We start from the raw sequence: 27408 nt of genomic DNA on the forward strand, positions 1-27408 counted from the left end.
TAAGAAAAAATATGACACATGGGAGAAAAAGATGAGAGGAGGGATCCCATCCTTACTTACACTGGACCTTGCAACTGTGAAGGTCAATACATTAAAAAATGGCTGGAGACATCCTAGTGAACAGATTAGTGTGCTGAGCTGATACGAATATTACAGAGCCTGCTGATGGTGTTGACTGTGATTAAAGCCCAAATGATGGCGTCACAATACTGAAAACAGGTATCAGTGTCTTTTCTGCTTTCATTCAGTGGCAAACCAAGCTGAAAACTAGCTTGAAACCTGCATGACTTCATTGCTAACACTGCTCAGGATAAGATCACTGCAATCTACAATAAACTGCTCTGTCACCTAAACAAGAAGGAATCCCGCACTTTTTTTTTTTTAATACACTGCCATTTTACAGCTTTGCAGCCTCCTTAAATGAAAACAAACTCAGACCCATTTTGAGTGCAAGAGATCTTGCAGTCTCTTACTGTTGCATTTATAGCATACACTTCAAGGGGATTTTCCCTTTATTGATTGGCACTGCCCAAATCTATTTCATTGCCTCCCCAAAGGACTGAACTCACAAAGGGAGATGAACAAAAAATACCAAGGTCATCGTGTTTAGAACTGCTTCTCAGCATCTATGCTGCCTCTCTTCCCAACCACCTTTTGCTGATAGTCTTTTCAGAGTAATTTTCAGAATGACTGAAAAGATGCAATGGCAGCCAGGTTTGCCCTAAGTTTTCTGATATGTGTCTGAAAGATTAATGTTTTGATTAAAAGAATCTTGATTGAATTTTCTCATAGAAAATTGTTCATAAGCACATCTGCCCCTTATTTTTTTGTTCCTAGGTTGGTTTTCTTGGATACAGTGAGACACTGCATGTGGAGGAGGAAAAAGAAGGGAATGGAGACGCTAAACCCAGGCAGCACTCAGCTGTGTCATGGTACAATGGTAGGTGGCAGCACAAAACAAGCTGGCAGGCTCAGGATTCATGTTCATTTTAGTGCCAGCTGGGACAACAGTTCTCCTCCTTGATCAGCGTTCATAGGTTCCCATAAATAACAAGTGATTTCATTGTACTGTCCACTAAATATTTCACTTGTGACAGGTCATGTTTCAGGAATGAAAACAGATATGACACAGATCGCAAGTAACATGCTCATTCATTTTGACATACAATTAAAAAATTGTCACCTCAGTGTTATTAAACAGTTACAAGGAGATTGATTTTTTTTCAGGTTTTTTTTCAAGTAGAGGCATGCACTAGAACAATCTTTTGATCACATATTTATGGAGTAACTAGTGTCTAGTGGGTAGAGAGGAAGTTGGCAATGAGGCTTCCTGAATCTTACTTCTAAGCTCAGCTGTTGATCTCTATGTTGCTTTTGGCAAGTCACTTTTTGTGTTAGAGTTGATCTAAGCATAAAATACTGTAAATAATGCAGGTGTGCTGAAGTCTATTTAATATCTGTAAATAATTTTGCAGGATTTAAGCAAAACATGCTCAAACACCATGGTAATGGGAGATACATAAAATCTCAACTGGACGGGAAAACCCAGTACTATGTTTATTGATGTTTCAAGGGTCAGTCTCAAAACAAGCAATTTTCAATTATCATTCACATACTACTGGTGTCTTCCTGATTTTTTTCATTTAAATGTTTCCTTCAGTCACTGACAAAATGACAGATTCTGTTAAGCACTAATGGTAAGGGCAGCAGATTTATTTTTTTTTTTAGTTTCATACCTGATTTTCCATCAACTTCAATCTGTAATAGTCCTTTTACATTATGATTTTGCATTCACTTTGAACAGACATAAATGAGAATATGTGGTTTAAAGTAGTGAAGAAGCTTTTGATGCAGAAATTTTAACAGTTCCGCAACTGTTATTTCGCTTTCATTTTAGTATCCTGAGATGGGAAGGAAGGAGACATCCCATCTCCAGCATCCCATAATTGCTACAAATATGAAGGCAGAAAGCTATTTTCAGTAGGTAACTCCTGTGCTGCTTATATATAATAGCAGTAGAAAAATAAGAGATTAAGTTATACATCAGCCTTGGAAAGATGCTCCACGCTCAAAAGACAGTAAGAAAGAAGTCTTCAAAATGTTTAATGAAATACAGACACTGCCAAAGAGGAAGGAAGCAAAGTATCAGTAAAATACACAAGTTGACAAAGGAAATCAGTATGCTAAAGAGCTCTGAAATGAGTAAAAGAAACTTGGATTTGGTGTCGAAAGAAATACAGGCTAAGATGATATTAAAGAAGGGATGCGGGACAACAAAAAAATCAGAAAATAAGGAAAACTTGGGGACAACATGTCTTGAGTGAAGTAACAGATTACAAACAGGCAGCAGCAGCAGTTTTAAGCAAGAAGCAAATGCTGGAAAAAGAGCGCGGACAATACTGTGTAAAATAAATAGAAAAAAAAAAAAGAAGACTAAACCCAAATACACAAAGCATTGCTCTTTCTGAAATCCTGTCTGTCTTTCAGTTTTCCGATTCACCTCTTGTGATACTTATTCTTCATACCTCTAATCTTTCATATCCTCACCCTTTCTGCAACATTCAACAGGAGTCTCAGCATTCTGCCCTTCTGTCCCACATTCTCCCAAATGTTTCTTCTGCAAACACAACTCAGGCTCCATCTATGACGTCATTTGTCTCAATAATCCAGACCTATCCTTGTTCAGACTAAAAGAGTGAGCTGCATCTGTGACCTCTCCTCATGGATCTGCATGATTCTACTTCCATAGAACTACCTATATAACTAGGAGAGAACTCTTAAACTCTCGTCCTCGATGTCTTCCTTTATCTCTCCCATAAAACAAACCAACAACTCTTCTCAGCATCCCTATCCTATCCTCTCTTGGGGGCCCAGGGCATTCCTCATAAATCCAACCTCTCTGTTGGACGTCATATCCAGAGCATGCCAAACCCTTACAGAACTTTTCTGCGTGACATGCAGAATATATATCTAATTATGCAACCTTTCCTACTAGTCTCTGAAAATATCATTTTCCTAACTTAACTGTTTTTCCTACATGCCCTTTCTTTAGGCACTTCCTCCTCCTCCTCTGCAACCTCAAACACAAGCTGCTTATCTTCATGTTCAAAACCCTTCTTAGCCTGTGCTTATGTTACACGGCTCTCGCCAAGTACTGGGAGGTCTATCTCTGCCTCAGGTTAGCCCATGACCGCAGCATCTTTCATCCGCTTGTCACATTTTAAATCAGCACTTTCTCCCCTACTGCTGTTGCACTGGGAGGAGGTCCCTTAAATATCCACCAAATGATTCCATTACACATCTTCAGATGCCTCTCTAAACCACACTATGATTCCCACAAAGCAAAGCACAAGCTACATGTTTTATTGGACCGTGGCCAGCTAATACTGTTTCATATGTTCCTGGACGTCTAAATCTGTTGTATCCTGTCAAGCACTTAAACAACATGCCTGTAGAGTCCCTTTTTGATCTGTGTTCATACTGTGTCTGGCATATACATGTGAATTTCCAGATGCTGCTACACAGGGCTACAGTTCCTATGTACTTTATTGTTAAATATATAAATATGTACTTTACTAAATCGTGCAGGCATAAAGCCCTATAATAGGTAGAATGAGGTCCTTGTCAATGAACTCAAGATCTAAATCACTGACTTCGAAACCTGGACTTTTACAACAGCTCTATTTTTGTCATATTGCAAATATTAAAAAAGAAACTATACCTGAGTTTATGGGGAAGCACTAATGAATTGTAACACAAAACAACAGATACCGATTCATAGACTGACACGAAGCAAGCTTGTTGTATCATCCGTATATGATTAGACTAACATCCACAGTTACAAGAAATGAGTAATTTCTTCCATTTTCTGTCTATTGCATGTTTACAATCCTTTCTCTTCTTAAAAAAGGAAATGTGAAGCCATCTGAATTCTGATTTGGAGCAGAAAGTTTATTTCGGAGAGATGTGCTTTTTTAAAAAATATGAACAATATGCAGAGTTTTTTATTAAAATCAGAATCTAGTGTAAATGAATGAACAAAACATTACAGGTTCCAGTGCTTCAGGAACCCTCAGGCTGAATGGAGATTCACTTTTATTTATGAGACTTTGACATATGTCTGATTCCTCAAAGTCGTATTTTAAAATAAGCGATAAGTCTGAAGAACCTTAGTGTTCTAAATGAAATCATTATTCTGCAGACTGAACCTAATGCTGAGGTAATGTAGAGTCTGACCTTTCCAAATAAATCTCTCTTAATAAATGTTCCTCTCTAGTCTCTGGAACAACAGAAGCCTCCAAGGCAACAACAAACGAGGAACAAGGGCAAGATGCAATAGTGAAGCAAGAGGCAATGTGATTTAAAGGTGAAAGGATTTGGACATGACCCTACTGGGCAAAAAGAGGCAGAGAGGCTACATTTTTCATGAGTGCCAAGGGCATCTTGTTTGCAGAGTTAGAACCTCTAGTGAACAGCTCACTGCAATTCCTGTCTTCTATTTTTGAATTTTATCAACCTGATTTTTATGTCAGAGAGATGAGAGGTACACCGGTTGCTGTACATCAATTTACATCAGGGAATTATCACTACATACACTAGCCGTTCATAATACCACTAGAGGTGCTATTATTTTTACCAGCATCAGTAAGTTTTAATTCCCAGGTATAAAACACACTTCTTTTTGAAAGTTCTGTATAAATAAAAAATGAAATAATCCCACACAGACCCATCTTCGTTAGGATGGTGCTTCACTTTTCCAGTAAACCAGGGATAAAGGATTGTAACAGAGGTGAGATACAAAAGATGCTAATAACCTAACTAAAATGAATATTTGAGAAGACATTTCCTGAAAGAGGATTAAACAAAGGGGCACAGCAGGGGAGCCATACAGCATCTACAGGGCAGCACTAAGAACCCACTTAGGGCACTTTGCTGGAGTTCTTAAACAAATTGCGCCACTTACTGAGCCCAGGGAAAGTTCCTTTCACACATAATAGGCTGTAATGGTTCCTCCTTTGTTAGCCTGAGTATTTCAGACAAAGCAACTCCAGTTAGACATCGGTTCTGATTGGACACCTGTAGAGGTAATAGCATTCAATGACACGTCTTCTGAGTGACAGGCCAAACACAAAAGGACTTTTCAGTTGCATCTGGGATGAGGTTAAGATACACACACAGAGTCACACACAGCAGAAATGCTGACAGAGAAGCACGGCAGAAAAGCAACTTTCTCGTACAACTTAAACCCCAAAACTATGTGGTTATCCTGAGAATTCAAGGTGAGGCTGCCTGCTCAAACCCATACTGATGCTGCTTCCAGTAGGTCTCTGCTATCCAGACAGATAGCAGCTATGCACCAGCGAGGCCCCATTGTGACTGTTCAGTTTTACTCAAGATTTTATCCAATGAGTTCACACTTAAAGAAAATTCTGGATGGATCTTCTTTTTCTCCTTCAAACACTGAAAAGATTCTTTAACAGTCTGCATACAAGTACACTGCAATGTCCTCTAAAAATCCTTCTAAAGACAATACATAAATAAAGAAATCCTTGTACATTTGTAACTCACTCCTATAGAGGACACAGAGAGACCTATGCTGAGCTAATACTCCAGTTATGCATTCCTAGGTAATGAGCTTTATCTCTCCGAATCAATTTGCCATTAATAGCATTCAGCGTTCCATCCAACTTCCAAATTAATTTGACCTGTGAACCTGGGGTGTTCTGATGCTGCCTTTTAAACTACTGGAATGTAATGTCAACATAACACAGAAAAATTATAGCTGCAAGACTTTAATGGCCCAACTGATGCTTACTGGAGAATTTTAAGGCAGTTTAATGGCAGGCGGATGGTGTAAATTCAGAAGACAAACACACAAAAAAAAAAAGATAAAATTTTTAAACACAGGGGTTTCTGCTTTTTCTGCCTAAGCTGTTGAGTCAGTAAGATAAGCAATCTAAAATTGCATTTATCAGGATTGTCTGAGGAAAGAAAAGAGTGCCATGCTATTGATCTGCAAGAGGTTTATTTCTTCCACTCTGCAGTGTTAAAGGAATCAATCTCTTAACTAAAGAAAAAAATAACAGTATTGATAATCAAAATGATGGCTTAGCTTTTGTAGGACGAGTGGGTTGTATTGGTAGTGTAACAGCATAACTACCAGGTTTGATTGTGTCTTTGACATGCCAGCTGGTAGGTTATGATTACTGGAATCAATTCTTGACAGTGAAAGACACATCTCCAAAATGTTCAGTAGCACAAGCAAATTATTAGGAGGCTAAATGCATTAATCTCTCAGTGTTGTGCATGGCACAGGTACATTTTATTATACATAGTCCAAAGAGCTGAGAACATAAGTGAATGCAAATGAACTATACTGTGGCCAATGTCAGCTTGAAGTACAGTTCTAGCCCTCTACCTGTGGCTGTATACACGACCTTGCATTCCTACCTGCTCTGTTGAATTTTTGGTTTGGTTTCATTTCACACAGAATCATTAAGGTTGGAAAAGACCTTTAAGATCATCAAGTCCAACCATCAATCCAACACTACCACACCATTTTGAGACCATGCCTCGAAGTGCCATGTCTGCATGTTTTTTGAACACTTCCGGTGATGGCGACTCCACGACCACCTTGGGCAGCCCGTTCCAATGCTTGGCCACTCTCTCAGTGAAGAAATTTTTCCTAATATCCAATCTAAACCTCCCCTGGTGCAACTTGAGGCCATTTCCTCTCGTCCTATCGCTAGTTACTTGAGAGGAGAGACCAACACCCATCTCACTACAACCCACTTTCACGTAATTGTAGAGAGCAATAAGGTCTCCCCTCAGCCTCCTCTTCTCCAGACTGAACAACCAGTTCCCTCAGCCGCTACTCATAAGACTTGTGCTCCAGCCCCCTCACCAGCTTTGTTGCCCTTCTTTGGACACACTCCAGCACCTCAGCATCCTTGTAGTGAGGGGCCCAAAACTGAACACAGTATTCAAGGTGCGGCCTCACCAGTGCTGAGTACAGGGGTACAATCACTACCCTACTCCTGCTGGCCACATCATTTCTGATACAGGCCAGGACGCTGTTGGCCTTCTTGGCCACCTGGGCACACTGCCGGCTCATATTCAGCCAGCTGTCGACCAGCACCCCCAGGTCCTTTTCCACCAGGCAGCTCTCCAGCCACTCCTCCCCAAGCCTGTAGCATTGCATGGGGTTGTTGTGACCCAAGTGCAGGACCCTGCACTTGGCCTTATTAAACCTCATACAGTTGGCCTCTTCTCAATCCAGCCTGTCCAGATCCCTCTGCAGAGCCCTCCTACCCTCCAGCAGATCAACACTTCCACCCAGCTTGGTGTCATCTGCAAACTTACTGAGGGAGCCCTCAATCCCCTCATCCAGATCATCAATAAAGATATTGAATAAGACCGGCCCCAGAACCGAGCCCTGGGGAACACCGCTTGTGACCGGCCGCCAGCCAGATTTAACGCCACTCACCACAACTCTCTGGGCTCGGTCATCCAGCCAGTTCTTTACCCAGCGAAGAGTAAACCTGTCTAAGCCACGAGCCGCCAGTTTCTCCAGGAGAATGCTGTGGGAGACGCTGTCAAAGGCTTTACTGAAGTCCAGGTAGACAACGTCCACAGCTTTTTCCTCATCCACTAGGCGGGGTCACCTGGTCATAGAAGGAGATCAGGTTGGTCAAGCAGGACCTGTCTTTCATGAACTTGTGCTGGCTGGGCCTGATCCTTTGGTTGTCCTGCACATGCCCTGTGAGCACCCTCAAGATGAACCGCTCCATTATCTTCGCTGGTACCAAGGTCAGGCTGACAGGCCTGTAGTTCCCAGGATCCTCCTCCTTCCATGGAACCCTTACTAGGATCTCCACAAAAATAAGTATCACCACCCATCAGGCTAGAATACTCCCACCTTGGAAAAAGGTACACACTCTTTCTTCCCTCAATTACAGCAGTGCTATACCAGAAAAAGCATATGCAAGGCTTATGAAAGTTAGAGCTACCACAGGATGATGCAATGTATCACTTTTGCAACAAGGACTACCATGTACGTTTCTGAACTGTCCTCTTTGATTCAACACACTACCTGTGCTTACTTTTCTTTCCTCAGTGAAGAGCAGATAAGTATAACCACATGACAGATATTAGTCAGATCACGTGGTAGGATACTTCAACACCAATGGGATAGTTGTTCTTCTAGCACTCCACTGTAGAGCATGGCAAATCATGCTTTACAGAACAGTGATAAATTTAGCTTGTAAAAAGGAGAAATATAAAAAACAACCCAACCCTGAAGAACTGCCAAAATACAGACAAGTAGCTTTATTTTTGCATCTCATGTGCCAGGAGGAATTTCTCCTTTTCCAAGTAAATCAGGTTTTTCTCTTAGCATATCTCTACAGTACTATCAAACCCTGAAGAGTAGCCTATGTCACAACAAGGTTCGTTTTCTAAACACTGCTTCTAAGAGTATTTTAGATCTGTAATATTAAAGTATACTCTCATACAGTTATTCCAGAATTTCATATATCCCATTTTATTACATGCAGAACAATCAAAAGGAACATTAGCTGTGGTTAGGACATTAGGCTAATTCTTACAGCAGAGTAGACAAAGATTACATTTCAGATAACTTAATTAGTTATTAGGATAATTATTAAAAATACATCAGAAAATGTGACAAACATAGGTAGTAAACCTTTAAATATGAAGCTCAGAAAATATAAAAAAGGAAAGATCCATTCAAAAGTAGAGTTTTAGAGCATCTCATAATGACAGGGGTTCCTATTAAAAATGCTAAATGCAGTGGAAGCACTACAGTAATTTTGCAGTTCTTTTTGTGTCTCCATAGCACAGCATGCCTCCACTGAAATGGCAGAGGATGTAGCTAACATCACTTCTAACCTTTTCTGGGTGGTTAATCTCAGCAAGTTTTGCTTTTAAGCCACTGTAGAAGGACTATTAGTTTGTATGATCATTTGGATGTCAAGTCCTCTCTTCATCCACTGAGAGGAAGAAATAGGTAACAGAGTTTTTGTAGGTGTTTGCAGACGACACGAGGCTGAGTGGTGCAGTTGAGACGCCTGAAGGACGGAGATGCCAACCAGAGGGACCTGGAAAAGCTCGAAGAATGGGCCTGTGTGAACCTCATGAGGTTCACCAAGGCCAAGTGCAGGGTCCTGCACCTGGGTCGGGGCAACCCCTGGTATCAGTACAGGCTGGGGGATGAAGTGATCGAAAGCAGCCCTGCCAAGAAGGACTTGGGGGTCCTGGTGGATGACAAGCTGGACAGGTGCCAACAGTCTGCACTCGCAGCCATGTCCTGGGCTGCATCCAAAGCAGCATGGCCTGCAGGTCGAGGGAGGTGATTTTGCCCTTCTGCTGCAGTCTGGTGAGACCCCACCTGCAGTGCTGCATCCAGCTCTGGAGCCATCAGCACAGGAAAAACATGGACCTGTTGGAGAAGGTCCAGAGGAGGGCCACAGAAATGCTCTGAGGGCTGGAACAGCTCTGCTGGGAGGACAGGCTGAGAGAGTTGGGGGTATTCAGCCTGGAGAAGAGAAGGCTCTGGGGAGACCTTATTGCAGCCTCCAGTACTCAAAGGGGGCTTATAAGAAAGATGGGGACAGGCTTTTTAGCAGGGCCTGTAGCAATAGGATAAGGGGTAATGGTTTTAAACTGAAAGAGGGCAGATTTAGATTAGATACAAGGAAGAAATTTTTCACAACGAGGGTGGTGAAACATGGGCCCTGGTTGCCCAGAGAGGTGGTAGATGCCCCATCCCTGGAAACATTGAAGGTCAGATTGGATGGGGCTCTGAGCAACCTGATCTAGTTGAAGATGTCCCTGCTCACTGCAGGGGGCTTGGACTAGATGGCCTTTGAAGGTCCCTTCAAACCCAAACTATTTGATGATTTTAAGGTTCTTTTCATAAAATTTATAGTAGTCACTGAGTCAAGCTCTTCAATAACATAATTTTATCACTGATAATTTACTGATAATCTCAGTAGATTTCAATGGCTGTAAGGCAGAGCACTATAAATATGTTTTACTTCAACATTCAGCATGATTTTAATATTACTCTGAATACTGTATGACTTAGAAAAAATTCATTTCAAGCCAATTTTTGCCCTATAAACATAGTCAATTGAAAGAAGCAGCACATAACTGAAAACATCAGAAAATATTTTAATGAAATCCTGTCTTACATAGGGTTTATTTATTATAGTTCCTGAAGATAATCTGTACTCAGAAATACTGAGCCATAGCAACTGATGAATTTGGATCATTACTTAGAAAGACCTAAAAACCCCACAATCATAGACAAAACCTATGCATTTACTTAAATAGACATAATTACTCTGTCTCATGCATAAAATGCTATTCCACCCCACTTCTTTAAAAAAAACTAACCAGTATGGTGGTTCATTCATATTCTTCTGAAGTACCTGTGTTTAAAGAAGGTGGCTTATTTTGCCATTGAAACAAAGTAAAGATGTTTTAATAGGTGCCTTTCAGTGTCTCTCACTATGACAGTTGGTGGAAAATTGGGTTTCTATGAAATAATGTATGCACTTGGTCAGCATTTTTGTTACAGAAAGCCCTTCTTAATTTCCTCAAACAGGAACAAAAATTGCTGTTGGAGACACTTACTGAAGTATGCTTAAACATGCTTGCCTGTTAGACTGACTAAACTTACTAATGCTTGCTACACAGAAGTGCATTACTCATAAATGTCATATCAAGTAGGCCAAACTTCCAATACTGACATTCAAATATAAACTTATTATTAAACAAAATTAGTACTGCAGAGCTCAGAATCACTCTGTTTTATACACTTTCCCTTTATCATACAGTCTTTTTTTCCCCTGAGTCTTGATTTAGTGAATTTACTGAATATTGAATTTACTTAGTAGCCTCCTTTTCTGAGCCTAAAAGTAAAATGGCACCACGAGGACAAAGTCAGCAAAAACCCCACAATGTTACAATTCCTAGAATCCCAAGAACCACTGAAATGGTTAAACACACCATCATGAGTCATTTATCAGCCAATGCCGTGTGCCAAAATGTTAACTGTACCTGAGGAGAAGGAGGGAGTCTCACTCACACTTCTTTCAAGGCTTGCCTTTGCCTCTTATTCTCTGGAAAAGCAGCTAAAAAGATACAGATAATATCTGTATTTTTCCACTGCCTAGTGCAATGGGGCTAGGGCCTCCGAGAAGCTTGCAGTATAAATAACACAGAGTAAATAACAATGACATGTACTTTTTAACTGCAGAAACTCGTCAAGCATGCTAAAACGTACATCACATACACTGCTACTGTCTCTCACTGTTCATTAAAAGAAAATGAATCCTGAGGGAGGCATCATTGAATACGGATATGGCTCCAACACACCAAATCATATCCTGAGCCTGCAGTAAAGCTAATAAAACCATATTAAATACATTCCAAAAGTTCCCTTGGCTTAGTCCATGCCACTTGGGCGATTTATAATTTAAAGGAGAATATGAGATTAGAGAGAGATGAAAATAGTATGATCTAGAATTTGAAACAACAGTTTAACTCTTCTGTCATACTCAGAGGATGTACTGTTTTACAGTACATAGTACTGAACTTTGCTCATAGAAAACTCTGAAGTTCTTTGGTTTTTACTTTCATCAGTTGTATGTCCAGTAACATTGGACTCCCAAATAAATGACAAAAATATACTACTTCTAAAATCAGTATAATCAAACCCACTATATTTTAATGATGTCTGTGTACCACAGTGATTGCATATATATGTATATATTATATCCACCCTAACAGTCAATATCATCCTACTCTCTGGGCTGATGTGGCTTTTAAGTGGCAATGCCCAAGATGCTCACTCTGCCCTTGTCTGAGCTTTGAACTTCAAACGGTGTAACATTATAGTTTTATTATTTTAATCACAAAGCTCACCATACGATTGATTAAGAGGCTCTTACCATGAACATTGATTCTGTATGAATAAGAGCACCAAAATTCAGCTCCTGCAAACGAGAGAACTCTACAAAAATTCCTTACTGGGTTTTTTAAATGATTGAAATTGCATTAACGCTTGTTTCCTTTCAAGATCGACGGAGGTACTGATTCTGTCCTGAAACTGTAATACATACACTCCCTTTCTGAGCAGACCTGTTTCACCATTTGAGTTCTACTATAGGCCCACAAAACAATGTAAGAGTATACACACCAGTAAAAACTAAAGCAATAATAAAAAGGTTTTTGAATATTTATCGAAAAGACTGTCTGTATTGCCCTTCCAGAGAAATATAATCGCTGGGTATTTTCTTATTGGCAAAGAGTCTGTGTGACGTGCTGGTACAATAAATAAGCTTGATGTGATGACAAATGACAACTTCATATCTATATTTTTTCCCATATTCTGTTCCAAATACAAAATTTCGTTTGAATTGTCTCTGGCTCAACAACAAGCTGATAATACTTAGTACTGACTAGAACTCAAATTCTTTAAATGGAGTTGACTGGTAAATCCTAAAGCTTATTGTTTTAAAAGGAATACCTCCCTTTGATAAAGGTCTGTTTGGGGTAATCAAAGCTTTTCAAAACTTTGCTAATTTTTATAGACTAAACTACCATGGAAGATTAATCTAAAAACTACGCAAAAGCCTAGGTACCATTTTCATCCAGAAAGAAGTCATTCCAGCAGGCTGTACTTTGAAACATATCAGGGAGGCATTCAGATTTACTGTTTCAGATTAACACCTTGTAGCAGGGTAAAGTGAAAGGAAAAATAAACTTGCACATATTGTAGCACCAGGATCTGTAAATGCTCTCCTTCAATTCACCTTAAGTGTTAAACATTCTGGGAACTCTCAAAATAAAACTATTATTAATATGTCTGAATATGCTAAGAAACAAATTTCACCAAAGCCAACTTAATTTAACATTAGCTGAATTTCTTTCAAGACTAAGCAATACTGTGTTTATAGCTTTTTCCAGAGCAAGTGCAGAACTTCTCAATCAGAAGGAAAGAACTCTCCTGCTTATTCAAATAAACAGATGGAATGGGTGCTGGCTATATTTTCCAATCTGAAGATTTCAAAAGCAAATCTTCATTGCAATTTTGAGAGACAGTCTATCCTAGACTAGTCTATCCTATCCTAGTCTTAGAATAAGCTGCTTTTCACACGTACATTAACACGAAACAATGGAGTGGGACATTCCTTGGTGCTTTTCATTTCATATTCAGGGATGAGATGTTAAAAGTAACTATATGCTGTAGATAGCTACTGCATTGTCAGCTAATGTCTTGAAGCTGGCAGGAAATTCCACATCTTTGAGCACTACGGAGGCTATACAGAAGAAAATTAATTTCTGACTGGGCTTACAATGTTGACAAAAAAATCAGCTTTACTGTTCTTTGACTTTTTCTGTAAAAAGTTCCAGATGAGAACACAGTGGCAGCGGAAGACTTAAATTCTGCCCTGCCTGCCACCAGCCCACTCAGCACTGCTGCAAAGCAAGCCAACACTTCACATCCTGGCCTAGCAATGCTGAGCGAGCATTCTCACGTCCTAAAATTTCCTCAAGTGATTTGGCTCATGAGAAAGCCCAGAGACTCACCCATTTTCTGACAATTTATTGGAGCAAATTCTTGGCTTCTGTGTTATGTAGGGTTTAGTTCTGCTTTCATGTGCTCCTGACCCTAAAAACAGACCCCAAAATCAGAGGGAAATAGTTCCTCTTCAGCGAATTCCCTCAGTTGCCTATATTCTCAGAACCTGTAATATCAAGAATCCAAGGCAGCAGCATGGTGCTACAGCATTTTTACTCATCTTTATCAGGGCATAGCCAGTCACTAACACCCAGCTGCACCATGCCAAGGTGGTATCTCCTCAGAATCGTTACTGCTTTTCGGGCCCTGCGCTGCACTTTGTCTCTTTCATCCTGAGCATTTCATAAACATGATACATTTGGATACCTGTATCAGCTTCATTTCTCTTCCCTCACGGGTGAGGCTTGGCTTTGCCGTAGGCTACAAAAGCTTTGCCACATACTTAAGAGAGTCAGTATTTCATTCCAATTTCTTCATTTCTAGTAACTTCTGACACTGAGAATGGCCTGTGTTAAGAAAGAATAGCTTTCACTGACAGGAGCCCAGAAAACTTGCTTCATCTGATCAAGAAACTTTTATCCGAAAGTCCCGATTCAAAAATACAAAAATTGCCTCCCTGTGCTTACCAGATCAGCTCCATTTTGTATCTCTTCAATACACTGCATTGTGTACTGTACACAAGCATTCGAGAAATAATAGGAGATGAACAGGGACCAAAGAAATGTAGCTTGGAACTTTCTAAAACTTGCGTTAAAATCTCGTCTCCTCTGTCGACCGTGTTTGCAGCAAGCTCTACTCATAGCCCAGCTATCTTCTTTCACATGGGAGAGAGCAGAACACGAGACTGAGCACAGGGGTATCCCCTTCATGCCACTAGTGAAACCTCCTTCTCGCCCAGTGCTTACTGCCACGTTTTCTGCTGCTGTACAGGCCTACCCTGCTGCAGTCCCACCAGACACAGAAACTGTGACTTTTGCAGCTGCAGTGATACGTTTATTTCTAGCAGTTCAACTCCACAGCACTCCTAATTTCAGTGGAAGTTACAGCTGATAAAAGCCCAAGAACAGTACGAGGAATATTCACTGGCCTCAACACTCCTTCTCCCTTCATTCTTGCTATTCAAGATATTTAGCTCAAGTCAATCTCTTAAAGAACTGAAAGATTCCTGAGAGAAAACTAAACCAAACTAAGAATGACCATAAAAAATAGCTGATTAGTTTAAATGAACTGGTGAACAATTACTGAGACAATGAAGTCATAAAGTAAAGTGAGTGAAATAATGAAAACAAGCTTCTTCACTAATTCTGTCACAGTTCTTACAAGATTCAGTTGAATGTGTAAGGTTTACTGAAAGAGAATGGCAGTAAGCTGAGAAATTTAATATGGAATTCAGTAATATGCATTTATTTTCTTATAAAGTGTTTAGCATCTAAAATACTTTTCCTGATATTACTGTCTCACCACACCATAGCATTTTGCTAGGAAATCTAAGCTTGCAGGCTGGGGTTGGCCTAGAAGAAGTTGAAGAGCTTTGTTCAATTCAACAGTCATTGGGAGGGCAGAAATTCACCCAGTAGCATACACGGCCCTTTCACCTGCACACGGTTCCCACCACTCGGGAACCCCTGCAGAGTTACCGCAGGCTTCAGCACTGCCTGCTTAGAGAACATTACTGACCCAACGCGGAGGCCGAAAGACCAACTGGCAGCGCTTCCTTCGCAATAGATTTAAGGAAACCTCATCCCTGTGAAGCGATTGCTAACTTTTGGATAATTATTCATTCTTTGTGAGGTCTGTACAGCAACTGTCAATTTTGTTTACATTGCAAAATATTAATCCCCGTAGATGCAGTGACAAGAACATAGCGGTCTAGGCCTCTCCCCCAGCTAATTTTCAGGCTGCATTTGTTTCAGCAGGGTACATGAACTATTAAAACTAGACAAATCCTTTTCTCACAGCAGCTAATTGGCACAGAATCAGCTAAATAGCCTATAACCAATAAACTGTCCTTACTTAACAGAGACTCAGCTCCTCTGGTGGGAGCAGTACGTGCCGACAGGAAACTGGCTGACAGCCGAATCCGTGAGCTTGATTTTCCCTCGCCAGTCACCCTGCATCTCCACGCACCTGCTGATCACCCACCGCTCACTGGACAAGCGACGGCTCCTTTCACACTGCTAATCAGCGTTCGTGCTTCTCTTATTAAATAAGAGAAAGTCTTTGCTGTTTAACCTGAAACAAGCTGCTACCTCACCACATCTCACTCCTTTGATCTGTAGTGACTATACAGCCTGTAAATATTTTGAACCAGAGATTGCCTCTTGCTGTCTTTGTACAGCACCTCCCTCAACAGACGACTGATCGCAGCTGGAGCCTCTCACAGCTGTTGCCACCAACATGACTGAGCTCAAGTGGTGGAAGGGAAGTTAAGACCATCATTATCTAGATTGAATTTGTTTTCTACAGAAAGGTTTTTACTCTTATAAGGACTGCCAATCCAAATTCCCCTACAGCAATATGCTTTCCTAAGGAGAAAAAAGAAAAAAAAATTAAAAACATCCGCCACACTTACCAGCAGAGCAAAGAGTAGTTCTATCTAGATGTCAGAGCTTTACACTTGTGGTCAATCCACAAGCCTACCATTGTTTAATGACAAATCTCTTTATTAAAAAGCCCATCAAGAACGATTTAGGAAGAACTGTTTGGGGTTTTTTTGCATATTTAGTCTCCCAGCTGAATATCTCATCATCTTTGGTACTTTCAGTCTCACTTCTGAATGAGGCTGTCGTCACACATTTTGTTGGTATTGTAAGAAACATACAAAATCATTGTTTACCATCCCCACAATTTTCTTGTCTGCAGTTTGTGATGTTTGCTTGCTCCTTAAGTACTTTAAAATCCTTTAGTTGAGATGTAGGGAGGCACCTGATGCCAATTTTTCCTCAATTTGCTTTTTTGTTTATACTGCCCAATTTTCTCATTTGCCACATCCTTTATACTTACTCAGTGCTTTCTGTGTATCCTCCTGTGCGTTCTCGACAGTGGCTGTTAGGGTCATCCTCCTAAGTTCTTTAGGACACACGGACTTACACCCAAGACTTAGATTCTACTAGCATGAATAATTACATCCCTCTGTTATTTAAAAACCTTCCATAGTTGCAGTCAAAAGATCATTCCAATCAAGATAAGTATTTTACTTTTTAAATAACATTTAAATATTTGGAACCACTTTTCTAAAAGATCACTGTGAACCTGTGCTATCTGGATGTCATTATGAGATTTGTGGGGCATAAATGTGCATTAAACTGAAATTTATTTGTAATGTCTCTTTGTTTTGTCAGAGTAACTTCCCCACTCTAAAATCTTCTGCATCCTACTAAATAATAGACATATCCTTTCACTCTTTTTTTTCCTATGTGCTTTTTATGCCATTAATCCAAGCAAAAGAAATACTGCAAGTACTACGAATCCAAATAATGCTACTCAAAGATTCCCTGATCTGACTCCACATTATCTCCTCCCATAACAGAAGGCATTGACATAGTGACTTTCAGTATGATTTGGAGTGAGCACTAGGAAACCGAGATTCACTGTCCCTGCTCCATACACTTTAAAAAAGGGGAGAACGAAGGAAGGAATCTGATAGAAATATATAAAAATCACCTACAGTTTGAATAAATGAATACAGATACATATAACTTTTTCACAATACAGAACATGGGGCGTGATCAGAAATTAAGAAGTAGGCAGTTTAAACAAAAGGAAAAAAAAATCAACATGACGTACACATTAAGTTGTGCAACTTGCTGCCCAGGGTTTGCAGAATATTTTTGCAGAAGCTAAAAATATTAACTGGGTTAAAAAGGGATAATAATTTAAGAATGAAACCTATGTTTTTGTGGATATTAAACATGATGGTCTGAATACGTACAATCTCTAGCTCAGGACAGACTGCAAGAATCAAAAACTGAGAAAGTTGCCATATTCCTTACAGATTTTCCCTTAAACTCCCAGCAAGCTCTGTATTACTGTCTACTTTCAGGGACAGAACTTAGGTTAAATGGCTCTCTGGTTGGTCCTAGCACTCTGATGCAAAGGGCCAGAAAGGTAAGATGTCCTAAAGGAACTTGTTGTGGTCAGAGGTCAATTCTGCTAACACAAAAACTGCAAAAGCAGCTTTTTGTGCTCAGTGGTGCAGCAGGAATGCTAAGAGTTGCAACGCCTGTAGCCTCTAGAGCACAGTATCTGCACTGATTCACAGAGGGCACTTCCTAAGAGATTGTCACCTACTGCAGATGTTGAATATTATTGCCTTTTTTTTTCTGAAAGTGCAAACATTCAGATAGGGTAGATTACAGATAATTTAAGTTAAATTTGTATTTAAACCTATATACATACTCTTGCACACGTGTGCATACAACACAGTAATGAATACAAAACCATTCACAACTGCAGTGTTGCATCTTGCAGGTTTCTTTTCACGGAAAAATCCTCCCAGGGCATCAGCTTAGTAGTAAACACATAAAATTTCAGAGAAACATCTATTTTCATCTCAAAGAATCATACCTTTGCATAGCTTTGCCCATTAAAAGAAACAGCTATTACTATTCTTTGAAGTTGTATTGCACCAACAAATCTGGAATTAGAAATAAATCTAAAGGAGATACTATACATCACTGCTGAACCCAGTCAGCTTTTCCTTTGTATATCAAAATGAACTATTTGATGTTTACAAACCACAAAATGTATAAAATGGTGTACAGTTTTACACTGATGCTGACACTAGTACATTATTATTGTATTTGTCTATGGCATTTAGAGCAGTTGGCTGTTTGAAATAAAGCATGTATTCAGTGGAATATCATTAAGAGCAATTGAATTGCCCTTCATCTGTTTCTGGGGCTCTGAGGACTAAAAAGCAGCGTCTGGCAGCTTTATGGGCAATAGCTGGCTTTCTGTTTTGTTCTGTTTAGGCAGCCTTGTCTGTGTTTTCATACATTAGACTCAAAGACAATAGGATTTCCAGCAATAACCTTCTGATGAAACTCATCTTTATCTACTTCTTCTTAGCAAGGGATGACAAAATCCTTCATGGGCATAAGATTACTTAAATCAATAGTGACGCCTCCATGCACAGCAGTGCTCAGTTGCCCGTTCATCAAAATATCTGCTTACTGGCTGCACTGACTGTCAGCGGGAACACTCACCTGTCCAACTACTCAGCTCAGTGCTGCAGTAAACAGGGACCTATTTCTTTATGACACTAAATATTCTAAGTATTCATGTTTTCAGGCTTATTGGTATCAGGGGCAAAGCCTGGTTTCTGTATTTGTGATGGCAGCAATGCTACACTTGAAGTGAGGACAGCTGGCAGTTTCTAATAACTGGACAGCTTGTTGCCCACATCACAGTAAGTGCCACCTTATCATCCATCCAAAAAGTGGTCGGTACTTGCTTCCCAGGAAACTTCCCTGAGCTTGCAGGCTGGGCTCAGTCCCAGGTATGTGTCCGTTCAGCTGTCACTGGCCTCCCTGTCCAGACAGCTTGCAAAGTGATTACTCAATAACTATGAATTACACACCTTGAACAGTCAGTTCTCTTTGGCAGCCCCGCAATCCCCTGTCTGTGACTGCTGGCTCTTTTGACCTCTGGTCTCTGGACAACATTTTACATCATACTTTTTTGATATTGAACTTGTCATTTTCCTTGCATACTGCTCCAGCCAGCCAGTCCAGTTCTTGCTGACTCCATCATGCCAGCTAATCCCTGCTGGGCCAAGCCAAAGATATGCTCCTGACATACAGTTAGCTGGCAAAAGAAGTACATGCACATTTTGGTGAACATCTGGAGGGAATACCCCAAGCATAATGATTTTGGCTGGACTATGAGAAGTTCTCATTATTGTTATCACTTGAAGCCAGGTTGTTCAGCTGGGCATTTTCAAGACCAGGTTAGCATGCCCAGAGCAATGCAAGCGCTGCAAAGAACTATGACCGGCAGGAAGAAACACTAACTGGAGTTCTGTTAATGGCCAGCTTCATACCCCTTCTCTAAATAGGTGGTACCTGCCAGTTCCGCAAACATCAAAATCTTCCTTACTACAGACTATCTTTTATCAGAAAGAAAAAACGTCAGGCACATCTGCTACAGAGATACCAGTCACTCTTCTTGTCATCCCATGGAATAAGCAAGAAGTTTTATGGAGTATCTTGGGAGCATTTGCAGAGGGCATTTGCCCTCCTGTGATCCCAGGAAAAAATCCAGATGCTGAAGTAAGAAAACACTTCATGCCAAGGAACTGCATCCTTGGAGACCTTTTACTATAAGAAAGAAGGGATATAAACTGAGATATGAATTGTCCTTGTAAAGAACATGGTTCCTTTAGTACACATCAGCAGAAAGCACAACTTTTGGGAGACCTGCTGGTGGAAGGGAGGGAAACAGCGGCTAGTTTCTGTTTTCTCTTCAGTGAGGCTGACTTACTGTGGAAATAAATGATGTGACTGACCAGACCATCCCTGTCTGGTTCCTCACTCCTTTTCATTAGTGGGTGGCAGCCTAGTCTCTACCTATTAATCAAGCAGGCCTTACTTCATTAGCTTCTTAACTTTCTCCTGGATCTTTTCCCCCCCCTGACAGGGGATGCGGTGTCACACAGCAGGGATTTTGGTCAGGTAGGGAACCTCTACTCTTCACGTCTGCAACTGAGTATGCACTGCCACCAATGCATCATGCCATCAGTGAGCCTTGCAATCTCATTTTTGAGAGAGAAATAAAGGAGGGGAGAGCAGGGAGAGAATAAAAGAGGGAGACAGGGAAGGAGACACCCCTCCAGAGAGCAGATTTCAGAAAAAGCACACCTTAAAGAGCACTGGTGAACTTTCTATATGAACATTGATACAGAGGGCTTCTAAAGAAACTAGCCTCTTAATTTAGGTATCTACTCCAGGAGTACTGCAGGGCAGTACCCAGGGCAGCTCAGGAAGGGAAAATAAGAGGACTAGGTATTCTGTTACAGTATCAAAGAGGGCAAGCAATCTACACAAGAAAACAGCACCCTCTATTCCCCAAGTACCAAGGGCAAAGCACTATATTCAGATTATTTTAAACCAGCCAAAGAAATCAAACCTTTGTTAATATAGTCCATAAAATTAATCACACAAAAAACTTTCAATTTGGTTAGCCATCCTCTCAGCCTCAGAATTACAAGAATCACTTAAAAATTCCACAGTGTCGGTATAATACACCTCATATAACTCCACAACATATGAAACAGCCCAGGCATTAGCAGCTGTCCACAATAGAAGTGGCTTTGTGTGTGACAAGGATATGGCAGTATCTGGTATCCTTATTCTTCCTTTTCACTAGATCCTGGACTACTATCACTAACGAGCATTATTTCTCCAGTTACGCAAATCTGCAAGATTCGTTAGGTGTAAAAGTTCCACAGCACACAACAATACTCACGCTACACGATTTTCATCCAACTCAGAGGATGGCACAATCTTGCAAGTGAGGTTTGTAGTATGGGTGAGCCCATGCTCAGAAACAGTGCTATCTTGCCTACACTTTTTCAAGTTACCACTTTCTGCCGTCACTCACAACGGCTAGAAGTGCAACTGATTTCTTCCACAGTTCCATGTTCCGTCCAAACATCTTCACAAACCACCAGGAGCAGAACTTGAATCCTCAAACTGACTGCGACTCTCAGTGCTTCTGACTTCCTTATTTTTGGGTCCCAATGAACCAAGGACACCAAAGAGGAAAAAATACGCTGTGGAAATCGACACGTTCTCTGCCTCTTGGAAAACAAGAAAAAACCCCACCAAAAGAACCCTACCAAAACAACAAAATCTGTGGGAACCTGTATGCCAGCCACAATCATGCAGAAGTGATGTAACTCATTACATTTCTAGTACATTGTAGATACCCTAGAAGTAGCAGCAAGACCACAACTGCCCAACACATTAATTAATTGGGAGAAAAGAATAATTTCCATAATTTTGAAAGAGGCACAACTGATGCTGAAATAATTGCAGTGTAAATCTATTAACAGAAGTTTAAAAGCTATGCAGCTGGAGAATAGCAAATCCTAAATCTGTAGATAAAAATGGAAGCCTGAACAGACCTTTTAGAGGGGATCTGCAGACTTGAAAGGATTTTTTTGAGGGAAAGCATAAAGATATAGAGGTAACAGATGATGAGAAAAACGTAACATGCATTTATCAATAACAGAACAAGGCATATTAATTCAAGAAGTGACTTTTCAGAAGACATGGCAGAGCTTCCATCTGAACTTCATCAAAACATTTGAATGGAAAGCTGGAAGTAAGAAAGATTTATAGAGAACTGTAAATAAAGCAACTGGCCTAGTCTATAGCAAATGTATTTGTTGAAAGCGAAGCAAAGAATTCCTGATGGAATCCCTTAAGAGCTGTGATATTATTTAACATTCTAATGAATTTCTTTGATGTACACAGTAGATGCAATGCTAATTAAATGGGCTGACATGCGGAGGCATCATTAGAATAGAGAGGATTTTTATATTTTTAAAAAAATATATATACATATATAAAAATTCAATGTTGAAAGACAGAAATAAAAGGAAATATGATACTCCAAGGTGCAAGGTCAAACATGGAATCAGAAAATAGTTTGGGTTGGAATGTAGAGTATAAAAGCAGGAAATTCTACCCTAAACTGAGATAGAACTCATTTTATAAGGTGGCAAATGAGAAAGACATACACACAAGTTGATACTTTTCCTCTGAAATGAAGCATCTACAGGATGCTTTTTTTTAAGCTACATGTGGGATATTTCTAGTAGAGATAGAGAGGTACTGGGCCAGTATCCAAAGCACTAGTGAGCATGTCCAACAGTAAACATCCTCCCCTAATTTTCACCTATGCCAAAAATATCTTACTGAAGCTAAGATACTGATGAAGTTGTTTGTTTGGATGAGCGTGTCTGATCCTTTTACAGACCAAAAAGCTTTCCATTCATTCAGGCTACCACAGTGAGATCTGGGAAGGGGTGTGTAAATTCTGAGGGATGCTTCATCAACGTAAATAAAAGAAAGAAAATTATTAAAGCTAAAGCCCGATGCCGTCACAAGAACACATGGATAAAAATATCCAGGGACAAAGACTGAAAAGTGCCAGAAGATTCCTAACCACATGCATTGCTAACTGTCTGTTTCCTTCTTTGAACTTAGTTGCTGTTAGAAAAATTTATTTTACTTTAGTTGTGTTTACAATGCCTGAAATGCAATGCCCATATAGATGAGTTGCTCATACATAGGAGATTGAAAATCCATTATAATCCGAACGCATGTGGCAGATCAGACTGCAGAGATGCGTTTGGTCTAACATACCTTGAAACTCTTGGGCAGCTACAGCTTATTGGTACGTTCTCAGAAGTTACTTTTTCAGAAGGACGGGGGGTTTTCGTACCAGCCAAATAGCAAATCCACCAAATCAGAGTAATCAGGTTACTACTATGTCAGTGTCAGGAATAAAGAATAAATCACATGCAAAATGCAAATAGTCTGTTGTTGAAAGACATTGTATATGTGGTCCTGTGATACGGAAAGGCCAGAACTCAGCAATGCATGGGACTATGACTAGAGATTATCACCAACAGCTGGGCCACGGAGGATAAGGGTCTCTGACCCTTTTGCAAAGGCCCCTGGAGCATTTTGGGATCAATAAATTTTGTCAGCCAGTCAGATCTTTGTTAAAAAGAAATATGCAGTGCTCTCATATTTCTCAGGTTCTTCTGCTAACTTCTATTTTAGCTTTCTTTTCACCATACTAAGGACTCAGTTACAATTCTTAACAAAGACTTCTCATTAACCCCCACCTCAAAACACTGCCTTTTAAAGCAAAGGACATGGCATGGCTTGAAATACAGAAGTAAAAGGAAACAAGACAGGTGGCAAAAAATCAAGAGATTTCCCATGTCACTGCAACTAAAATGTTCATGGATAAGGCCAATTATTCAGGAAGAGTCAGGCAAGAATTTGGTCTATTCGCAGATGAAGGCAGAGCTACAAAGGCTTACAAAAGTCATCCCACACTTTTTTTTGTTTAAATATTACTCAGTCAGCAACATTAGGTTTATGTAAGAGTGTACAATTCAATTCAACCAGCTTATGTTGCAGGGATTTGAAGAATACTACACTCCAGTAGAAATCAAATTTCTAGAAGATCTCAGTTTCATATGAGAAATCAAAACAGAAACTTTTGAAGTATCAAAGTTTTGAGACTTGAATCCGACATCTAATTTTGGAAGGCTTCTAGAATCCCTAATTCAAGACTTCTATTTAATGGAAATCAGAGACTTAACGTCTGGAGAACAATAAAGACAAAAAATGCTGATTGAACTGTACAGGGATAATGCAGAGAAGAATTTCCAAGCTGTAGAACTGCTCAAATCAAGTAAGTTTTGGTGCGGAAAGCTAGACATAGCCACCTTGGGTTATGTTACCAAGTAAATTATCTGAGCAACACAGAGATGCATGAAGTCAAAAGTTTCTAGGAGGAATACTGAAAATGTAAGCAAAACAGCTGTACAGGCAATGTACAGGCACAGCAATGCGGATCTAAGCAGGAGGAATGAAGAATTCTTTCTGGGCCTTTGTTAGAAGACAAATAGGTTTACGACTGGAATAAAGCCTTGAACAGCAGAATTACATGCTTGAGGAGTTGGCAGTGCCACTTCAAAGGCAAAGTATAGACAATGCATGTTCCTGATGACCATGCGCACCACATCCGTTCTGGGTCTAGGTTCCTGAACAACATCAGCAGGCCAGTTAGCCACGACTACACGTCAGGCTCCCAAAGAAAAGCTACTGCATCAAGGTGATATTGGCATGGGATTAAGGACAGCTGAATGAGTCTTATACACAAAGTATGTGATATGAGAGGTCACATACTTGTCTGAGGTCACTGGACAGCCCAATTCACCAGGTACCATACGTCAAGACTATATCTCTCCGGGAGGTGGAAAAGGACAAATAGAAACTCAAGAAAATGTTCCTCTTGGTCTGTGACAAGTTTCAACCCCACTAGAAAATAATATGAGCTATTCAATAGTCATGATTCTGCAGAGGCTTTACTCCACAAAAACCTTTTGGAAACCTGCGAAAATTTTGCAAAGCGTTTTTGCATGGCATTTATTTTCCCTGATCTTCTTATAAGCTTACGGTTTCCATGCTGCAAACATCATGGATGGCGTAGCAAGAACACTACAATTTGAAATGCCAGATTGCTTGGACATTAAATTCAAAGAATTTTTTCTCTCTAGCTATTAACATCTGAAAGGCCTGCCAGACTTGGAGAAATGCCCTAATTTACAGAAGTCCTCTGTTTGGTTAATGGAAAAATACACCCTTTTGCCCCCAATCCAGTTTGGTGTGTGAAAGCACAGACATTTCATCCCAACAGATCATCAGAGCACAACACTAAATTTTGTACACTCTTAGCATGATTACTTTGCAATTATGGCATACGTATTATGGCAAATCCCAAGCAAATTATGAACTCTGGACATTACAAAGGCACTGTGAAACACTGATTGATTTGGACAGTTTGTAGTTAATTAAGTTCATTTCCAATTCCATCTCTTCACACAATTTCAAAGCATTCTGCATTGAAAGCCCATTTTCAATTAGTAAGGAGGATGAAACAAAAAAGAATTAATTATAAAAGTGGCAATCCCCATTTAAATCTTCATAGTGCAGCAATTATTTATGTTAAGTGTTGAGAAATTGGAGAGTTGTACTTGTCTAATACAGTTTTTTCCTTGATATATATCTCATATATATTAAATCTGTACAAAGTAGTGGCATAGCATTTTTTTAAAGTTAGGACTAAATTATTGCTCACAAACTTGTACAGAGCTCCAAGAGCTAGAAGAATGTCTGTGCTTGACTAGAGACAAACTAAGTGTCTTGGCTTGATTCTTCTCACTGCTGCTGCACTCCTACCTTAAGCCAATTCCATTACTTGGACTAAAGCAAACATCCCCGTTGAAAAAGTAGTGAAGGAATACTAGTATCAGTAGGGCTTTCTGCCAGGGAATGACTACTTGAAAGCAGTTACCCAGTTTTATGGCGGTGTTTGATGCTGTTCAAAATGGTACAAACCACTACTGCAAGTTACCACAGGGAAGAATGGGCAGAAAAGCTTTCAGATACCCTTTTCTAAAGTCCCTTCCATGGGTACATGTTCAAATCTTCACATTTGGTGATCATTTTCAGAGTTTGGTAATTAAAAAACTTTACACGATCTCTTTACAGAATAGGTCCAAGCACCACTTACTAAACTGCTTTTTGAAAGAGGTACAAATAACACCATGCATTTAGCTTTTGGGAACATGAGGGAAGAAAAAAAAGTTTCATCCCTTGAATTGCTGATGTTACTCTTCTACAAAACAGACCTTCTTTTAGCATGTGAATACCTTTCTTCATATGAGCCAAATACCTCCAAAGCCCATTAAAAAGAGAGGAGGAAAAGACTAAATTGGTTTAGTGGTGCCATCTAGAGATGGCGTATCTTAATTTGCTGCTTGTATTCACCTCTGTCACAGTCAGCCAGCCATAATAAACATGACACCACAATGAATGATACGAGGTTCACTGTAACTACAGATGCAGAGTGCTGTAAAACAACTTTGTTAACTTTATTCACTAGATTTTCAAGTATCATCTACTGGCCATTTGTCCTGGGCACTGACTTCCTGCTCTACAGCCCAGATTACTGCTTTAACCACCGGCACGTACTTCCTTGCCCGATTCATGGTTGGCTCCTTCTCTCTGTCCTTTTCCTTGCCATTGTGGTAGCAGGCTTTATAGCAACACAGCAACAGCGGAGCCGGAGGAAGAGGAGAATGACAGGCACTAGAAAACAGAGTAAATTATTCAAGCAAGGCAGAAGGGTAGGAAATAAGGGGAAAAAAGTTCAAGGAGAAAGTAGGGCTTTATGAAATGGGAAACATAAGTTAAGGGGAAAAAAGATAAAGCAAAACAAATGCAGATAAACAGCCTTGCAGCTGCAAGAATGAATGCAGAGTAAAAAAATTAAAAACAGAAAGGAGAACAGTACAAATCTTTCATGTTCCTGAGCTGCCTGGAGTTTCTGTGATGTTCTCAGCTCTCACCAAGTATTGCAAAAAGGAAGGGTCTGTTCCTCACACTACTGGAGATGTTTTTAAGTGCTGTTTTCAGCATATCGGGAGATAATTTATCACAGACAAACCTGGGACTCTCTGCTGGGCGTTTCAGAAGTGGCTAGAGCTCACAGTCAGATGCAGACAACGTGTACCAATGACACCATGAAAAAGGGTATGACAGAACCTTTGGGGGTATTATGAGGTACACTGCGGAAAGTTTCCTTGCTTTCTTCTCTTCCACTTGTTTTCTTTGAAATTGCCTCCAAGTGTTAAGAAAAATACTTAAGCTGGTATGAAATTTTAAACAAATGTAGAGATCCATGGAAGATGATTTCTACCAGCAGCTTATTAGAAGGTATTTCAACATAAGTACTTTAAGAGAATTACATTTATGTCATCTGGGTAGAAAATATCTCACCAGTGACACAATATATTTTTTCTAACCCTAACTGTAAAATGAATGGAACCAAAAATATTTTGTTGTTTTTACTTTTAATTCTAACGAAGAACAAATTATGAGGAATGTGTGTGAATTTCTTTTAAACACCCATGCTTACAGCTGCAAACATGCCTAAGTTGTTTGCTGAATCAAGCCATTGTGCAGCTGAATTACTGTTAACCA

The sequence above is a fragment of the Phaethon aethereus genome (genome assembly GCF_964289735.1).
Source record: "Phaethon aethereus genome assembly, chromosome: 14".
Taxonomy (NCBI): domain Eukaryota; kingdom Metazoa; phylum Chordata; class Aves; order Phaethontiformes; family Phaethontidae; genus Phaethon; species Phaethon aethereus.